We start from the raw sequence: 20,544 nt of genomic DNA, 5'->3' as shown, positions 1-20,544 counted from the left end.
GTTTATCTAATGAGCCATGCTGTGAACTGTTCATGTGTGTGCATAGCGAATGTTTCAGTCACCAAATGACCAGTACAGAGTCTCTATAAGCTATACTGAATCAATACTAAATCAAGAGAGGACATCTGGTGACTTATAACGCAAGGAATGTGTTCATTGACATATATCGATGGAAAAACAAACATTATGTGTCCTTATTATGTGTCAAACCTTATGTCTTCAACATTAGCTAGTGATGATCTCATATCAATAAATGAACAAGCTGTGATACACGGTTTGAGTAAACAGATGTACTGTTGAAATGAAGCACTTAATGAAATGAGTAAAATATTAGCATTTTATTTATTGGCTATGCTATTTTTCTTTCTCTAGAATAGAAATCTTGATAAAAATAAGAAAGATGGATGTAGAAGCTGAATCTAAAAAAGCAAAACGCTTCAAACCTGACTAAATCGACAATCCTTTTTAGCAAATAAACTTCTCCACGTTTAATGGTATTGAGGTGTTGCAGCTTGACAGTTTGATACCACTGCGAATATGCTAATCGCCTTCATTTCCATCTCATTCACTTGCACCACGCTGCGCTACTAAAAGCCCCAAACATCTCCCCCATGGAAAATCTCCAAATATCACTCAATAAAAGCATTGCAGTTACAACAAACAAACCTCCTTATATGGCCATGCTAATTTTCATCGTTATTCTTTAAGTACTATCCACTATCCGAATGTGCCCGTGATTCAGTCAGAAGACAAACAGCCAGTCCATTAAATGGCTAATCTATACATTTAACTCTGGACGCTGACTTATCTCTTTTACCAATTAACCGGTTTTAACTGAAACTCTGCAGTTTGCCTTAATGGAGGACTTAATGCTTTAATTATTTTAGCTGAACTGTTACGGCCTTGAGGGTTTAAGCTGTCTTGATGCTTTTATTCATAAAACAGAGGACAAGAAATGATGGGGAGAAGTTTAGGATCGGGAAACATCACGAGTCAGATTTAAACAAACTGTACACGCGACGTGATCCAATTGCTAGGTCATCATGACAGTTCTATAGATGCTATAGATTCTATAGGAGAGAATATAGACTGATAGAATAAGATAAAGTATCAAGAACTGTGAATTTATAACATTTAAAGTCAGTAAACACATTATCAGAGAAGAGATGTCGATGCAAGAGGGAGGGGAAGTTATTTTGATGAAAGATTACAAGGGCATGGAAATTCGAAACAAACAAATGATGTGCACGGATAAATCAATTTATAATAAATATTCCATTTTTAAAAGTCCATTTTGATTTCATGGTGACTTAAAAATTTTACAGACTTTCTCTTCTGGAAAAAGAGACCAAAAATATTTATGACTCATCCTGCACAACACAGAATTGTGTTGAATCTAAAGCTCTCTAGAACAGGAATACCGCTCCCTCTAAAACCATTTACAACCAACTAGTAAAGTATCAAATCAAGGTTCATTTTATATGCCCCGCGCACACAAAGGACAAAACTGTACTCGTCAAATTAAAACTTAACACTAATGTGATGAAAAGAGCTTTTTTTTAAATCATGTGCTTAAAAAACACATCATCTACTAAAAATGAGATGAGCCAAATGAAATGGCAGCTACAGAAATGTATGAAGAACCAGAATAGTAACAGTTGCTTTTCCAGCTACTTCTCTTTCAGTTAATGTGTCTTCGGATCAATATATTGATGAGGCCTTTAACTGGACTAAGAAGGTCAGTTTATAGTCTAGAAATTAATTTATGTGCCTCCATGCAATCTAATTAAATCATGTGCTTAATGCAAATAATTGATAGTCGTCAGTGTTACCTCAAATCAATGTTTAGATGAAAAAATGTTTTAAAGGAGAACTCCGGTCAATTTTAACATTGAGCTAATTTTTTTGTACATTTGGAGTGCTGTCAATACAGAGAACAACGACAAAAATCGGTGTTGCCTACATCGAGTTATTCTATTTTAAAAATTTGCACCCTGTTGACTTCAATGGGGCAAGTACTAAACCTGCTTTTAGCCTCTTAACATCCTTGATGTGTCATTACAAGTGCACAGAAAATGTGAGTGATTCCTTCTGAGTGAACACGAGTGAATCTGACTGCAGTAGATGTGAAAGATATGTATAAAAATGATGTTATTTAAGCCAGCGCAAATATCTGTGTTTACATCCTGTTTTCTGTTGAAGTCCAAAGTAATCGATTGCCGAGTTCACGCGCGTGATCATAGGTAACTAAACCTATGCGCGTGAACTCGGCAATCGATTACTTACTACTGCAGTCAGATTCACTCGTGTTCACTCAGAAAGAATCACTCACATTTTCTGTGCACTTGTAATGACACATCAAGGATGTTAAGAGGCTAAAAGCAGGTTTAGTACTTGCCCCATTGAAGTCAACAGGGTGCAAATTTTAAAAATAGAATAACTCGATGTAGGCAACACCGATTTTTGTCGTTGTTCTCTGTACTGACAGCACTCCAAATGTACAAAAAAATTAGCTCAATGTTAAAATTGACCGGAGTTCTCCTTTAATGTTTGACTAAAATTATAAAAAACTTAAATTAAAATATAACACAAAAGAAATATAACAATTTTGACCACTATTTAAAACATAATGTGTGTATGTACAGTATGTGTGTATAATGCAACATGGCTTAACATAAACTCTAGAGAAGTGAACCTTAGACATACAATGAAGGCTCATAAGCTAACAGCTTAACAAAACAAGCCTGTCTCTGCTGAGGTCTCAATCAACCCTGCTTGAGCTCAGAAAACAGCATACATGTTAATGCGACCATAGCACAACAGCCTGAAGACAACTACTAGGAATAAATGAAATAACCTAAAACAATCACACAGAATGCAACTAAATGAAGAGGAGACACACATAATTAAATAGCACAGTTCACCCACTGCTAATGTAATGAAATGTGAGCCTTTTTTATTATAGCTATATAGTCTAAATGTTACAATTGATTTTATTTTCAGTACAGGAATACTGTTTCTACATTGAACCCTAGGGTTTCAAAGAACCTTTTATGCCAAAAAGGTTCTCAAATGTCTTAAATGACTGCATAATACTTTCATGTTTAATGGGTTATTTACATTTGTCTAGTGATAAAATATATTTATGAGCTTTTTAATAATTAAAAATGAATTAAACTAAACTGAATCACTTAAAAATAAATCCATAAAATTTTCCCATAATGGGAGTCACTAAAGTTTCTAATATAAGAAGCGCCTGACAAAACCCTTTAAGGTTCCATATAGAATCTTTTCTTCTAAGAATGTAGAAGAAATGATCAATTCAGCCTGTGAATACTAATAAATAACTCCCGTAAAGCATTTTCAAATCTTGGATAGAGCAGCAGACAGGCATGTTACTGAAATAATATTTTTAGTTTTACAAAAGTTCCAAAAAATATGCCATTTCTAATAATAACAGTCTCAGTTCTGTTAAACACTGTTAATCATGTTTAAATTAATTCAACAGATTTTAACCACAAAAATTGTCCAAAATGGCACAAAAGATGGCAGGTACATTAAGTTACAAACGCCTGGGGTTCTATCTCATAAATTGACTCTGATTCTGATTATGCATTCATTAATAAGACAAAGATAATTTATTCTTCTTCAAACATATGGGAAGCTTCTGAAGAAATACTAAGACAGGTGGAGGGGAGACTGGAGTGCAGTTCAGAGAGACAAAGAGAAAACACTTCTTTAAAAATGCCAGCCAAATTACTGCTACCTAATAAGTGAGACTTTAATTCCTCTGTATAATTACATCTTCCGTGTAAACAGATGAAGGATAATGTGGCATTAGGAACCGTAGTGTTGAAAAGCCGAGATTAACATTCTACATCCAGATGCTCATATCGGGATTTAATGCTGTCGAGTTTTTGAACCACACACAAGACAATTTGCACAACAAGAATCTGGGGAGATTAAAAAGACCAATATCCAAGCACTTCAGAAGACGACAGTGTGTGGATGTATATGAGTGCTAAAACTCCCCGAGTGAAATATCTCAGGAAACTGCGGCTCTTGGAAAGAGCACAAGATGAATTGCAGAACATCTGTCCCTTGTTGCTAACATTCAGAAAGCTACAGAAGCACCTCAGCTCAAATGCTACACAAACGCCAACATGTCTTAACCTTAATAGGTCTCTTTTGAGTTCATACACCTGGGACAGTTCCAGGAAAAATCGACTCCCTGTAAAGCACTGCTTTAAATACTTCAGTTCAAAGAATGTAATACAATTGTGACATACTGCCTTTTTGATGACAGGGGGTATAGCATATTTTACTGATTGGACAACCATTATTCTGAGATGAATAAATGGGATATACTTTAGTGTGATTGCTAAAGGAATAGTCGATTTGTGATTGCTAAGGCAAAGGTACGACACTGAGATCATAAGTGACGCTCGACAAAAATAATGGCGACCATTTGCCAAGGAGGATGTGTTCCTTTCCCTAAAAATAACCAACACCTAACATCAAAAGAAATAATTGATAATGGTTAACAAGAGAGTTATTAAAGGTCTTAAAGGGTAAGTTCGGTATTTTACACTTAAAGCCCTGTTTACAGATCGTTTCTGATGAAATAGAACGGTTGAGATTAAAATTTGGACACATGCTGCTGTCCCGAGAATTTTTGGTTTATTTCGCTTTCCCCAAAACCTCTAGAATGGGTGTATAGGTGCACTGGAACAATCGTTCATAAAACGCATTAAACTTTCGTTTACAAAGACGTGAAACTCACCGAGTGGTCAGGGGTGTTCACTGATATGCTCACACAAAAATCGCTGCAAAAGTTGCTTTCCAACAGGTGTTTTACCATGCGTTGTAAAACTGTGGATCTATTTTTCCAAACGTCTCACACCCGTAGATTCTTCCGTTGAGAGCTTGAATAATAGACACTCCAGCCCAGTTGGTGGCGATAATGCACCTTTGCCAATTGCAAGCAAACCGCTGGCATTTCATTGAATACACAGAAGAAGCAGAAGAAGAAGCGGTGGAGTAATACCGTACCTCACACAACACATTCAATACAAGTCAATGGAGTTGGACAAAAACTACGATAAAACCTGTTGGAAAGCATCTTTTGCAGTGATTTTTGTGTGAGCATATCAGTGAACACCCCTGACCACTCGGTGAGTTTCACGTCTTTGTAAACGAAAGTTTAATGCGTTTTATGAAGGATTGTTCCAGTGCACCTATACACCCATTCTAGAGGTTTTGGGGAAAGCGAAATAAACCTAAAATTCTCGGGACAGCAGCATGTGTCCAAATTTTAATCTTAACCGTTCTATTTCATCAGAAACGATCTGTAAACAGGGCTTTAAGTGTAAAATACCGAACTTGTCCTTTAAAGGCCCAATGAAGTGCCTCGGAACGCGCAGCTTTGTATGATGCATTGATGTCATTTCCACTGAAACAGGAAGCTAAGGCGGGGCATATTGAATGGCCCTTTTCAAATAGGCAGTAGCGTTTAGTTTACCTTGACAGCCTCATGGAAGCGAATCCGAGCGCTGATGATACGTTGGATTCAATAGTAGAGGTGTGAATAAATTCTAGCCATTTCATTCTTAACCGAACATACAGTTGGAAAACGTAATAAAACTTGAGTGTTTGAGCAACCGAACAAACATCAACGGTCTCTTTGGACAGGTGGTATTTATAGCATAGGGGGCGGTAGTCGCGGGACGCTTTAGATTCTAGAGAGCATTTGATTGGACAGAGATGTGATGAGAAGCTGAAGTCTGCGGTGATGTCATAAAAGTCTGTGATTCATTTTAGTGGAAGTGAGAGTCTATGTTTTGAATGCTTATGTCTCCTAAATGCGAATTCCGTCATTGTTTTGGAACACACCAGCTTATTCATAAACTTAAGGCTAACATATTCATACTAAAAGCTAAAAAACTTCAATTTTGATTTCAGGGGGCCTTTAAATGGATAGTTGCCAAAACAATGAAAGTCACCGAAGTCCAGTGTTGTCCTAGAACCCACTGACTGATTGTACGGACAAAAACAGTTGCAACATTCTTCAAAAGTACAGAAGAAAGAAAGTTATTCACGTTTGGGGTCAACATGAGGGTGAATAAATGATGAGAAAGTGTTGAGTGAACTAAAGCTAGTTTTGAGTAGGCAGGCGTTGGACTATCGTCTGTTTCAGGCACAGCTTATTTTGGGCCAAGAACTGCCCACTTAGACAAGAATAGACTGTCTGACTGAGATGAGAAGCAAAAAAGTTTTTGTTTTTATTGTGCCGTTTAGGAGCTCTTCTAAAATAGTGCATTGCCACATTAATAGACCAGTGTGGAGGAACTCATTAAAATAATTGCACAGCACTGTACACACTGCACGTGACCAGCTGTACACAGACTAAATTAGCAGAAATGTGTTGAATGCGTTACCAGAATGTGCAGCATATTTCCGAGATAAATCAAAATATGCAATTATACTTAGTTTACTTGCTACCTAAGTGCATCAAACAAAACTCTGAACATCTTTCATTGATGCCAATAACGTGGCATACTTCAGCAAATCCAGTCACTAGTTCTTCCTTTAAAACACAGATTATAACTTAAGACCCATAAAAACAGGCCCAAGTCATCATAGGTTTATGGAAAATCCTGCACTGGTAATCTTGTAAACATGGGTAAGCAAATACAATGTCGAAATACAATGGCTTTTCATTGAAGAATAATGAGTGAAGGATTACAAGGCGAGATAAAATGCATTACATTGTCAGAGATAGGGCCTCTCGTTTAATGAAATAACATGCATGAGATTCGTTTCTCTAATGTCATCTGTTTCACCCCCTGATCGTTATACATGAATGACTGCTCTGGTCAATACACACCTAATCAGCAGGCTGGGGGAGATAATAAGGAATCCGACATGGGGCGGTTCTGCCTCTGTCTTTTTTTCTTTCTTTTTTTTTGTCTGGATATTTCACCTCAAGGAGTTTTTTCATTTGCTTGCAGATGTCAGTGTTAAAATTTGCACATCAAATTTGCACCATTATGGATGAAAAGATCAATGGCATTTTAGATTTGTGTTAACTTAAAAACTAAGGTTTTTGACAAGCATTGCAAGATTGTACATTCAATTATTTAGCCAATACTACATGGACCATCAGTGAAACACTTTGAAAGTAATGGAATTGGAGATTTGTTTACTTTTAAAAGATACTTACATAACTGGTCTCATCTTTCGGATCATATGATCAGGGATAGGGTAAATTGCTCAGGATAACTTTTCACATCCAATAACTTTACAAAATAGTAAGCTGAGACATGTTATAAATTATTTAGACTGCTGAGCAAAAATAATAATAATTCAGATATAAAAGTAAAGGTATAATTCACAAAAAACAAAACAAAAAAAAAACTCATGCCTTCCAACATCTGTATGATTTTCTTTCTTCTACAAAAGATGAAATAATCATCCTGCAATCCATGGCAATCAAACGCACGTGCAGCTAACAGTTAAAGTGGCAGCGCAAGTTGTCTGTCACATAGGCTAAATAAAATTATAATGAGAACATTATAAATGTGTGCTTGGAACATGGCTTTTAATGATAACACTTTTGTTTTTGTAATCAGGCTCTCAAAAATTGTATACTAATTTGGATTTAGATTTATCAGTTATCGTATCGGCCAAGATTTTCATATCGGTACATCATTAATTTTCATAGCATCCCTGCAAGCAATTTTGCGTTTAAAAGACATCTAATAGTGTCCAAACACATCCCAAATGTCTAGACTAAAGCAAGGCAAAATTTTATAGACGTCTAAACCATAGCCCAAGAATAGACTAGTCATCAATTAGATAACAACAAAACGAAATGAGTGAAAATATGAAACCAAACACCTTGTAATCACTGTTGACTTTGCTTACATGATGGAATATTATACATTTCACAAGTTATTTTGGCGACATGTAACCAAATTCAAGGTTATTTTGGCTAACCGGACTATATCGGGTCAAAAGTTAACCTAGACGGTGAAATGATGGCTAATGCTTACTGGGACGGAAAAGAGCAGCGTTGGCATTCTGCTAAACATCTCCTTTTATGTTCCACAGAAGAAAGTAGGTCGTACAGGTTTGGAAAGACATGAGGGTGATGTTTTTCATTGTTTGGGATGAACCAACCCTTCAGAAGAAGTGGTATTGTGAAAGTAGCAATTCTTAAATAATTAATTCCCTTAATCTCTTAATGAACAGCGGTGATTAGATGAACACTTTGACCTTTGTGTAGTAGCTTTCATAGTGGGGTAGCAGAGGAAAGGTCAGCTCTTTCATCTGAAGTGTTTCCTCCAACTAAAGCGCTCACCATGATCAAAACTGCATTTGACATAGATGTAATGGATAATTAAAATGCCCAAACAGAGATCAAGCAGCTCTATCGTGTTGCACTGAGAATTAAAGCTAATCAGCAACTATAATGTTGTTTGTACATGTAACCATGCCTTTTGTTTATTAACAAGTCAGAGGTCAGGTTTGATCGCGGATAATCCAAATGTATCACTGATTCTGTAGAAGATGACTTGGACTCCTATAATAGCAGTTAATTATAGTGTGTGTTTGTGAATTTGTGTTTGCTCAGATGTAGTAAAGACTAACAAATGCTGCAAAATATCTCTGCAGTGCTCATGAGATTATCGAGCACAGACATTATGGAACAAGACAAGACTGCCCCCTCTGACTCGCTAAATTTCCAAGTTCTGCCATAATGCACACTGGGAGCGCAGTAGTGAGCTGGCACTGCCCCAGGCCATATGGACATATGGTGAAGTGAACCTGATGTAGCCAGTCACAAGCCAAACACTTTTTTTCAGTAACATGATGCTATCAGAGCAGTAACCTTCATCTGCTGGAGCATAAACACATCAATTTCATCTTACTTTTTGGCCATAGGACTATCACCAACTGCACTAAACTGCATATTTTTGCCCTTTGAATTAAACTGAGGTGTTTATTTAAACTCCTTAAGTACAACATGAGCCATACAATCCTGATTATTAGATTGTTTTAATATTTTGTCTAAAAGTTCGATTAACTGTTACATTTTTAATGACTTTTCTAACAATAATTTAATGTGTCAGGCTTTGCAGGGTTATAATGAAAAGGTGAACTGAAATACACATATTACTAGCTGGAAGCAAAATCGAATTAGCTAAATTATTTAATAAACATGCCTTGGTAATAGACCTTTATATAGATGGGATTCTATTCAAATCTGTGGAGCTTTCTGATGGAAGAAGCAAAAAGATGGACAGCATAATAAAGGCAGATGCTTAAATTACTCTCAAGGACAAGCATATATATAAGTTAAAATATTATCTAAAACATGTTTCATTAACATCTCAAGTGAACATGGTGACGCTGACAGCCCTAAAAAAAAAACATTTAGTAAAAGGAAAACAATTACCCCAAACTTAGTAGTGTTACTTAAATTTAGTATCCAGTTCACAAATTAGTACCCACTCAGTTTCTTAATAAAATTTATAAAACGGTTAGTTCCAGTCCTTGGTTCTGATTGGTCAATAGTTTTATTCATGATAAAACACAACAATGACCGCTTTACCCAATGGTTCTATGTATCTCTACACAATCTCCCTAGAGTGGTATATTGAAATACATGCATGAACAGTAGGTGTCACTAAGGTACCAGTTGCCTAGTAGGACATGAATGCCATGAAGAAGTGTAGCTAGAATGTTGTAATAAAAATGATATAGATCAACGTCGAGTTCTTTGAAGTTTATTACTGAAATATAGAACATATTGGCGACGAGGATGGCCCTACTTGCTCTCTCGCCCCCTCCTGCATTTATGGAAACTCCAGGTGAGCTGACGATACCATTTAATTCATGGATTCGTATGTTTGATAACTACATGATTGCACTGTCGGCAGAGGACATACCGGAGAAGAGGAGAAAGCGTGCTTTGCTTATTCATTGCTTGGGTACAGAGGGACAGAGAATTTTTTATACACTCACTGTGGCTGATGATAGTTATGAGACTGCGCTGACTGCTTTACGAGCATTTTTTGTTCAGAAAGTGAACGTGGTTGCTGAGAGGAATAAATTTCGCCATTGCGCTCAGAGACTCAGTGAACCTATCGTGCAATATGTGGCTGCTCTGCGTGAACTGCTTGTGAACTGTGACTTCGGCGCTTACGGACGACATGGTTAGAGATCAGATCGTAGAGAAGACATGCACTCCACGTATTTAGGAACGTCTGCTTTTGGAAACGGACCTCACTCTTCAAAAGGCAATTACTAACGCCGGACAAATTGAGTCTGCAGTAGCGGAAGCTAAAACTATGGAGCGCACTGAAGCTTCAGTTAAAGTGATGCATACTGGCTCACGTGACTGTGCAAAACCGCGGTGGCGACAGAGATCTACTCCACGTAAGTCCACAATTTGTCATACGATGCCATCAAATGAATCACAGAAAAAGATGATGGATGCAAAAACATGCCTCCGTAGCAGTTACTTCACATCTTGCAAACTACCCCAAATGCCCAGCCAAATAGTCTAAACGCAGACAGTGTGGTAAAGTCGGACATTTTGCCAGAGTTTGTTGCAGTTCTGCATCCACGTGCAATGTACAAGAAGTTTCTGCACCTGAGTTAACTGTCTTAAGCATTGAAACGCCACTGCCGATGAAACGGAAACAAAATCTTACATGTAATGTTTCTTTGCACACTGAGTGTTGGAAATAAGTCGATGTTGAATTACTGGTGGATACTGGCTCAGCTGTTTCCATCCACCCAGAGCATCTGTACCGCCAACACTTTGCAGATCTCTCCCTTGCTGTGCCTAATGTTCGTTTGGTGATGTATTTGAAAAAGACTATTCCAGTTTTAGGGTGCCTTGCCATTACAGTTAGATATGAGTGTCACCATATGCAGGCTTCTTTCTACATTGTACCAGGCGGAACACCATTACTTGGCATGGATCTCTTTACTGCTTTGCATCTTGAGATAAGGAATGGATCTATTGCATCTTTCGCAGAGGACGGTCAAACTACTGTTTACTTCACTGAGCCATTGGGTGTGGCTGCTGGTTTTGTACATAAAGTAAATGTGCGTTCAGATGTGCCGCCAGTACAACAGAAATTGCGCAGACTGCCATTTGCAGTGAGAGATGCAGTCTCGCAAGAGCTAGAGAGGCTAGAATCTGAAGGGATCATAGAAAAAGTGCCGTCATCACCTTGGGTGTCGCCGCTGGTGGTCATTCAAAAGAAATCTGGAGGAATTCGACTTTGTGTTCATTTAAGAGAGCCAAACAAAGCTGTCGTCATAGTCACCCTTTGCCACATATTGAGGAAGTTTTTACAGAACTACGTGGGGCTTCTATGTTCTCTACAATAAATCTCCAGAATGCATACCACCAAGTGACTTTGCATCAAGATAGTAGGGATCTGACAGCTTTCGTTACCCATGATGGACTCTATTGTTTCACACGGGTCCCTTACGGTCTGGCCTCAGCACCAAGTGCTTTTCAAAGAATGATGTCTCAAATTTTGGCTGGTCAGGATGGTGTGCAATGTTATTTAGTCTATGGTGAGAATCCGGAAGTACATGAGAAACGACTTCAAGCTGTACTTCGGTGTTTGCAAAGCAGTGGTTTGAAGCTTAATGAGGAAAAGCGCCACTTCAGGAAAAGTGAGCTACCTTTTCTTAGCCATGTTATTTCAGCTTCAGGCTTGCATCCAAATCCAGATCATGTTCTGGCTATACAACAAGCACCAGCTCCTCATGATGCACAGTCCTTGTGCTCTTTTTTGGGTCTTGCAGGCTGGTATTCCAAATTCATTCCCAATTTTGCGACATTGGTGGAACCTCTCCGTGCACTACTCCGAAGGTCTACTGGCTTTTGCTGGACAGAGGAGGCTCAGGAACATTTCAGCCGTGAAAAAAAAAAAAAAAAAAAAAAAAAAAAAAAAAAAAATCGCTGAAAAAAGCCCAGCCCTTGCATTATTTGATCCTTCTTTACCGACGACAGTCACAACGGATGCTTCAGATTATGGCATTGGTGCTGTGCTTACCCAGTGTCATGGCAGTACTGAAAGAACATGGTCTGACTGTGACAGGAAGTATTCTACAACAGAAAAAGAGGCTTTGGCATGTGTTTGGGCAACAGAAAAATGGCACACCTACCTATGGGGCCACCATTTCACTCTTTGCACTGACCACAGCCCCTTATCTACACTGCTTTCCAGAAGAGGCCTTGGATGTGCAGGTATGAGAATTTCCCGATTATCAGCACATCTTGTGTGTTTTAATTACAGCGTGGAATACAAACCTGGCGGAGACAATGTCACAGCCTGTTTTTCCAGACTTCCACTTCCATCAACTGAATACAGCCAATACCAAGAGCCTGAAATGGTGGCTCTACTGTCTCCTCAATTTGCAGCTGTTACTGTACAGAAGCTGAGTTCTACTTGTGATGCCTGTCCTATCCTTCAACAGGTAAAGACCTGCATTGAAAAGGGGTGGCCTCGTAGTGCAAAAAGCTTGAATTCTGCTATAACTTCATTTCATCGTATCCGGAATGAGCTGGCTGTACAAGATGGATATGTAATTCGTGGTACACACCGAGTGATCATTCCGGAAGCTTTGCAGTCAGAGTTCACCCAGCTGGCGCATGCCACTCATCAAGGGATGGTGTGCACAAAGCAGAGACTGAGGGACTTGTACTGGTGGCCTGTCATGGACTGTTAAGTGGAAAGTGCCATCAAATCCTGTTCCACCTGTCTCCAGCATGACAAGACTGCTATTACCCATGCAGCTCCACTCTGTCCTGTGCCGACTCCAACAACTGCTTGGGAGAAACTGGCTATTGATGTAGTTGGGCCTTTGAATAATGCTCCCCAAGGTTGTCGTTTTGCAATGACACTCATTGATTACTACAATAAATTTCCAGAGATTGCGTTTGCACCTGATGTCACTTCTGCGACTGTTGTGAAGTTTCTGTCTGCTGTGTTTAGCCGTGAAGGAAATCCACTTGAACTTGTGACTGATAATGGTTCACAATTTGTTTCGGCTGAGTTTGAGGCATTCCTTGCAGACAGAAATCTTAAAAACTACCGTAGCTCTGTCTATTATCCACAAGCAAATAGTGAGATTGAACGCTTCAATCAAGTGTTCAAAGACTGTTTGCAGACTGCTAGCATTGAAGGTAAAGAGTGGAAAGCTTTTGTGACAGAGTTTCTACATACATACAGAGCAACTCCTCATGCTGTGACAAAACTGTCACCTGCTGAACTTTTGCATGGCCGTCAAATTAAGACAAAATTGCATGTGGCTGGTCTTCCATTTGTGGGCCCGCCAAAGGACCAAAAGAACTTGAAACAAATCATCCGACAGTCACAAAACAAAATGAAAGAGTACACAGATCGGCAACGTAATGCACAAAAGATCTCCAAAGATTCAAGTTGGTTTGTTTGTGCGCATTAGGAGGCTGGGAATCGTCAAGAAAGGACATTCCAAGTTTTCTCAGTCTTTTAAGGTTGTAGCTCAGAAAGGCCCTGCAACATATCTCCTCTCCGATGGAAAAGCTTGGAATGCTATTCACCTGTCTTCGTAATCATCCTGTGTTACCACTTCTGGTACACCTTCTCTAGCAGAAGACTCCTTTAGGCCTTTTCAAGCACCCCAGACATCTCAAATGTCAATCTCTCCTCCTGGTACTTCACGTCCTCATAGAGTGTGTCGTAGGGATGCAACGATTATAGATTTTGTTGGTACGATTATAGTCTGAGGAATAATCACGGTTTCACGGTTATCACGATTATTTTGCATTCATTAATTTCACAACACTATTAGTTTATAAAATCACACGAAAACTCCTTATATTTTAAAGTGTTATTTATTGCTGCTCAGCAACCAAATAATACACCACAAAATAATAATACAAACAAACAAGTCCATTTCTCTCTTTGGAATTAAAGAAAAGTGAAAAAAAAAAGATTTTTGACTTACTTTAACACTGAAAATAAATAACAATAAAAATAAAAATAAAAATAGCCTTTTGAACTAGTTCATAGTTCTTTTTTTTCCATGCTTTTTTTTTTTCATTTTTCAAAATGATTGCCACAGCCCATATTGAACCACAGACAATTATTTTATCAGTTTTAACACTGAAGCTATGCGTCAGATGTTTGTTTCCCATCCTCACCGACCTTGTCATAAAACTGGTTTAAATACGACGACTCCTTGCTGCTTTTTGTTTTGATTTAACCTAAGTGATGAGTCGTTCATGAACGATCCATTCATTGCGCCTGTCACGTGACAAATGAACGAAAGACTCTGAAGGTAAAGTAATTATTGATGTTTCCTGTAAACGATTTTTGACGGCATTATAATGATTTCTTAATTCAGAATATGATAAAGATTGCAGAGGTGGATATGTTCTGGGAATTTTGCAGTTAATAGTATAACATTTAAAGCCCCTTAAAGTCCCCATGAAATCAAAATTGACCCTATTTACTTTGTTAGCGCATATTACTAGTCTTGTGGTGAACAATTAATCCGTGCAAGAAAATATTTTAAAAAAAAATTTTTTACCATGGTAATCTTTAATCAAAATCTGAAAATGCCCCTCCCTTCTGCATTGGAGGACCTTCTCTGATGACGTAGGTTTGAGGAATTGGTTTGGGCAACGCTTAACCACTCCCCTCAAACCGTTAGTCTGTTATGAGCAGAGATGGAGAGGAGGAGCGCTAGAGTAAAACCCTGCCCTCTGTTCAATATTCCTTTTCACTGGGAAATACGTCATAACACTGGAGAAAAGTCGTTTGCAACTTCCGGTTCACGGGGACTTTAAATGAACGAAATGACTCGAAAAAAGATTTGTTCATTTTGATGAACGAGATCGAACAAGAGAATCAGTAGTGGCTGGTGTTGCCAGATTGGGTGTTTTTTCCCGCTACATATTAAGGCCGGTTTATGGTGTGTTTTAGCTGTGTTTTCGCCTGGAAGGCTCTTTAGAAATCTGGCACTCTATTGAAGGAAGTTAAACTGAGAGCGCGGCGTTCACAGACCAGAATGGACGAGTTCACAGTAACGTTCATCAGGCAGTAATACAGTACGTTCAGTTCACGTTCGCCCAAAATATGAACTAGTTCCGTGCTCCGTGTCTCATAAGCTCTTATAATGTTTTCATTTTGCGCAAGATGCAACATTTCCGTTCCGTGAAACACAAACGCGGTGTTGTGGAGCCTTTACGATTAATTAACCGTGACGAATTAAAGCGCGGTTAATAGTGAAATCGGTTAATCGTTGCATCCCTAGTGTGTCGTGCCCAAGTGTGGTTTAAGGACTATAGTACATAAAGGTGCTCAGTCATTTAAATTTTAAAAAAGGGGAAAGATATAAGGTATTGAATATTGATCATAGTCTAGAAAAGGTATTTGAGACATTTATGTTGTTATATTTTGTTTTCATGTTGCATGAAAAAAAAAAGGAAAAAAGAAAAGAAATAAGAGATGTCCGCTGCGATATCTTGTCCTTTTAACAAGGGGTTTTCCGTGCCCTGACCTGACACACATTTGTCAGTTGTGTCTTGCTTCTCTGTGTTCAAAACAAGTTTCAGTCATTTCAATATAAAAGTCTTCTCTACTGACAGACTCACTCATAAAGACAGTCTTTGCCGCCATCTAATGGCGAAATATGTAACTTCTGTTTCTGTTTACGGTCAGGGACTATTTTTTCCAGCGGAAGGAAGTCTTTGAGTGATTTTACTTCATGAAAGTAATATTGATACATATTGTATGGCTTTAATATTTGTATTGTGTGGTAACCGTTTTATAATCAATAAGGTACTCGAGGCTAGAGCTGTATCGTGAATAAGTCACGACTGAAGGGCATTGCAGGTTCTCAGCTTTGTGTCATGCCTAACAATGCCCTTCAGCCGTGACTTATTCACTAGGCTATACACCACAGCCTCTCGTAAAAAAAATAATTGTATTGATGTTTAAATAAAGCTCGCCTACGTCTCTTCAATAGACTGACATGTTGTCATAAGGAGGAAATTGGTGCAGGTAATTTTTTGCACTTTCCAGTTTCGACCAGGAATACAAATGTCTGCTTCAGTCCAAAGCATTTAAAATGTCAAAATGTTCACCAAATGATTGCAAATGCCAAGCTAAATGGGAAATTATCTTTTTCCTCCAATTATGGTTTTCTGTAAGGCCAAATCGACAACAGATTTAACGGGATGACGAAGGCTTGACTCAAACCTTTGTCCTCGTCTTATATGTCATGATAACTACATTCTACCATGGCTCATTGTGCTTGAAATTTTATCCTGTTACTTGCTATTTCATAAGCAGCCTGTCTATCTATGCTGCCTATGAAAAGTATAATTAAAACTAAAAATGATTATTTTTAAGACACTATTCATGTACAGAACACTCGCTAAAACCAAATGCTAAAACTGTTTTAGCAGCCGTTTTGGAAAGCAGCTCAGGATGCCGGCCTGCTTAGATAAATGCCCTCAAAGCCAGCAAAATGATGGGAAATAATTTCCTGCAAAATGACGGCCATACTACACCATTTGTCATCGAGGATCTTCCCCTTCATTCTCACCCTGCAGCCTTGCTGTTGGAAAATAGATCTGCACTTGGCGACCAGTTCTCCGTAGCTCTGAGCACAATCACTCATCTGTAGTGCAATCTGCTATAGGAATCCATCATTTATGGCATAATGCATGCTAGCAGAAGAAAGGCACAGGGCACAGGCTCTAGTAACTCAAGACAAACATGTCAACAGTTCGCACAAAACGATTTTATGGAAGTGACAAAATGTGCATGAGGAAGAAGTAATGAGGGAACGCCTCTCCGTATTTTCTCATGCATGCAAGGTCTAAATCTTGGCTTGCTGCCTATACTGCATAAATACATTACATAGCATCCTAGGTAGCATCCTAACAAAAAAATGGAACCTCATAAGGACTGCTTTTGAATGTTGTACTGTACATATGCAGGAACTTGTATAACTGATTTTAATATAGGAGACACGAGAGAGATGACACCATACTTTAAAGCAGCGGTTCTCTATTTTTGATTCCAAGGCCACCCATTGTCCAACACAAATTATCAAAGCCACATTTTGTTCCAAATGTGGAACATAAAAGGAGAATTTTAGCAGAATGTCCAAGCTGCTCTTACAAAGAATCTGAATGGTGACCACAACTATCCCTAGTTTCCATCTGCTTTCATTTATAGATATCTCCTTTTGCAAAAAAAGAACACAATTTTGAAACAACATTCGGATGAGTAAATGATGACTTGTTTTCATTTTTGAGAAAATTACTCCTTTATTAAGGATATTCATAGTATTATTGATTATTACTGATAATTGTCAGTATTGAGTTATAATCAACATTTCTCTCAAATCGTCCACCATCTTGGATTTCTTTCTTTCACTGAGCTTGTCACATTACATTGCATTATCTCCACAAAGGACAAACATGCCGCTGTCTTTGAATTTGTCCAAGAGAAGGCAACATAATTGACTACATTTTGGAACGGCTTTTGCACCAGCTTATATAATGCTTGAAAATGTAGCCTACGGAGGCAGCTCACTACATTTTGGAACAGAGTTACGCTGATGGCTGGAGTTCTTTTTGAGGGAGCTGTGGTGCCCTTTCAGAAGGCACAAAACCCTCCTTGTTCAACACAAGAAAGAGCTGCTCCACTGTAAAAAAAGAAAAAAAAGCAACCAAACATCAGCCGAGTCTTATATCAACTGAGTTTATGAAAAATCTGACAGCTCAGTTTTACAAAAAATCTACTTACCATCTTGGAACAAATTTGTTCACAGCAATGCAATAATGGCATAAAGCATAGAACAACCTTCAAATAAACTAATAGAATAACACAAGCGCTCGTATGCAAAAATACCAATACAAAACATATCAACCTTAGATATATCTGTAGCCCCGAGCCCATGAGTCGTCAAATGGTGGCATACAGAAGAAAGTGATGACGTCACCGGTGCAATCAGTCTCTTAGAGCGGTGAACAGGCAGAGAGGAGGAGCATGAAGAAAGAAAGGAAAGCAGGATTTCTTCAGGGCCCCTAGTTAGCATGCACATCATACACAGCCCCTCTCAAATTAATTGGAGCATTCATATTAATGCTGTTTACCTCCAATCCATCAATCTGTCCTGACCGAAATTTGGCTGATGCAATGGAGCGGCGTGCAGTCCAGCACGGAAACGTCCTTGTCCCAAGAATGAGACTGTTCTTTCCACGGTTTAAAGCTAAAACCCGTTCAAATTGACTGGGGGGATGTTGCCCGAGTTTCTGAAAGGCATCCTATGAAGCAACAGGAGTTAAATTGAAAGGCTGCCAAGCGATTCTCAGTGAGAGTGTGTAAAACCTCAAACCAGAGAGGCCTTTTATTGCTCGGTTGCGATAAAAACGCTGTCCGGTGAAAGTGCGAACAAACATCTCTAGCCAAAGGAGTATCACACCAAGTTAGGGAAAGGCCATCCCTGAAAAATGTGGGACAACATCTGCCTTTATCCATACCGTTGATAAATACATTAACGGAAGAAGGGCTGTGGAAATTTCCTATTGGAGAATTCTGCAGGGAAAAAGTGAGAATACACAGATGTAGACATCATCCTTTAAAAACGTGCCATCTCGCATCACTGAGCAGTTCAAGGGCACGCAGATAACTGCATATTGGATTAGACATAGATTCTGTTTCAATGACACGCCATAAATTCCTAATGAAATGTGGGTCTCTATGGCACTCACAAACAGATAAGGACAAAAATAATTAGAAGGTGAAGATTTGCAGCGTGTAGAAACCTGAGATTGTGCCGATTGAACTCCAGCATTTTGAGCAGTAATGAGCAGATTCTAACTAAAGGAATACACTAGATTTTAGATAACTAGCACACACTTGCCGACTTTGTCAATGGTAACAGAGAAAAACTGGGATTCATTCACTTACGGGCCATTTACACTAAGCCATTTTCGACTATACCACTTATTACGCGTTTTGGCCGTTCATTTACACGACAACAGCATTTTGGTAGCCTGAACATGCAAACTTGAAGTTTTTGAAAACTATTCCCTAACCATATCCATGTAAACTACAAAAATGTAAATCTGTGAAAACGGTGACGCCATGCACAACACATTTATGTGTTTCATCTATAAGCTTTTTTTAGCGCAATTTTCCACCAGACAAATTGCGATTGTTAACTCATGATTTCTGTTCTGTGCGTCTGTGCGCACCAATCTTGCACTTCTATCTACTCCTCAACCAGACCACCTAGAGACTTCGGGTTTTCGGCATTATGTTAAGGAAGGTCTAATCTCGGGAACGCACAAAAAAAATCCAGGAAAAGATTTACTATCTCTTAGTGTTGTGATCCCATGAGGTGAGAAAATTGCGCTAAAACACTCACCGAGTTTTTATTACTTGTTTTTGCAAATGAAAGGATACAGATATTAACAGTAAGAAAAGGCATATGGACATCATCACAAAAGGTTATAAGAATTACATAAATCAACACAATATACAATTTTGTCATCGTGAAAAATTGAAGGCTTCTTACAACAGACTCAAGAATGATACATGTTTTCAAAGCCTTTTGAAATTTTCTTAAAAGGAATTGAAAAGGGACTTTATATCAGAGAAGAACACTCTAAAATTGGGATAACAGTGAATGTTTCTGGCTTTGTGAAGATGAAATTTACCCAGAAGACAAAGCAATAATAAAGTTTTATCAAGATTAGAATGAAAATCGGACAAAAAAATGATAGATTGTGTAATTTGTGTCAATAGGCATGTGCGTTCGGCTCGAGTGCACTGTAGTAAAAGAATGTGTATGTGCGCAGGCGCGTAGTCTTTCTTTACAAAGTGACATCGCCAACTACTGGACTGGCAGCATAATGCAGCTTTATTAGTTGTTTTCACGGATCTGTGTGAACGGGGATCGTTTTGATAACGTTGCCATCTGTGCAAAGAAAAAACTTCTCAGTTTTTAGCACATCGTGTAAATGTACTCTAAATGACTGAGGTTCCCACACTTTTCCAGACTGTTCAAGTTGTTCTGAATGCAACAAACTCACACAGAAACGTACACCTACTTGCTAGGATGTGTGCTCTAAAATTGTCTCAAAACATCAAACTTGTTTGATACCCTCCGACTGGATGGAATCATAGTTTAGTTTAATCAAAATCTGCAAACTAGCTCTGACTTTCGACAACTAGCAGAGACTAATCCAGACTATAATTTCGGGGTAAAAGTCATGTAGTGTATTCCAGCCTTAACCTTAAACACCTCTGATTGGATACTGCAGCCATGAGCTCAACAGACATGTCTGTGATTGGCTACACTGCTCAACGCTGAAAAAACACATGTAATTATAAACCTTTGACATTCCTCAGAGCGCAAACGCAAATACGAATGACAGCATTTGAAGCAATGAGTTGGCACTCAGTAACCTATTCCCAATTATAAAATATATTATACAATTGC

At 38.5% G+C, this 20,544-nt stretch overlaps 1 protein-coding gene across 1 annotated transcript in view; it reads right to left on the bottom strand.

Annotated features, from left to right (window-relative positions):
* LOC308703061 (band 4.1-like protein 1) overlaps positions 1–20,544 on the bottom strand; it is a 67,583-nt gene that overhangs the window by 39,016 nt on the left and 8,023 nt on the right.

Source organism: Scardinius erythrophthalmus, assembly GCF_964197995.2.
Source record: "Scardinius erythrophthalmus genome assembly, chromosome: 15".
NCBI lineage: Eukaryota > Metazoa > Chordata > Actinopteri > Cypriniformes > Leuciscidae > Scardinius > Scardinius erythrophthalmus.
The sequence above is the reverse complement of the archived record's forward strand: the minus strand, read 5'-3'. Positions and strand labels throughout refer to the sequence as shown.